Here is a 712-nt window from a genome sequence, read left to right on the forward strand (position 1 = left end):
CTTGCGGTGATAAGGCTGTAATTGTATCTATATTATGTACCCCTGCTGTTCCTCTTGCTACTGGTTGCCTGTTGATGGCCACTAATAATTATTATCGGCAATTCTCTCTAGAATTTCATAAGCTTCGGTGTAAGATTTGGATAATAGAGCTCCATTTGCTGAAGCATCCACCATTAATCTTGTACTCGGATTCAACTAGAAAGTTTCCAATTGAATGCAACAAGGAATGCCATGATGAGGACACCTTCTGAGCAATTCTTTGAATCTTTCCCAAGCCTCATACAAACTCTCATCTTCAAGTTGATAGAAAGAAGTAATCTCATTCCGCAATTTTGCATTTTTTGTCGGTGGGAAATATTTCATTAGGAATTTATCAGCCAACTCATTCCATGTAGTGATGGAATCAAATGGTAACAAATTTAACCATGCTCTTGCTCGATCTCTTAAGGAATAAGGAAAAAACCTCAGTCTTAAGGCATATTATGTTGCTCCAGTAATCTTGAAAGCATCACTCACTTCCAAGAACAACTTAAAATGGAGATGAGGATCTTCATTTGGCAATCCATTGAATTGACCAGCTGTTTACAACATTTGAAACATCACTAGCTTCAATTCAAAGTTCGCGGCTTCTACTTCAGGTCTGATTATCCCAGGGTGTACAACTTGAGGAGTTAACACAACATAATCTCTAATAGCTCTATCTCTGTCATCA

At 37.9% G+C, this 712-nt stretch overlaps 1 non-coding gene across 1 annotated transcript; it reads left to right on the forward strand.

The window, feature by feature from the left end:
• The first annotated feature begins 226 nt into the window (after positions 1-226).
• LOC112100618 lies at positions 227-333 on the forward strand. The gene has a single exon (XR_002906985.1). It is a non-coding gene; the product is annotated as a small nucleolar RNA R71 (small nucleolar RNA).
• The last annotated feature ends 379 nt before the right edge of the window (positions 334-712 follow it).

This window comes from Citrus clementina, unplaced genomic scaffold (genome assembly GCF_000493195.1).
Source record: "Citrus clementina cultivar Clemenules unplaced genomic scaffold, Citrus_clementina_v1.0 scaffold_3, whole genome shotgun sequence".
NCBI lineage: Eukaryota > Viridiplantae > Streptophyta > Magnoliopsida > Sapindales > Rutaceae > Citrus > Citrus x clementina.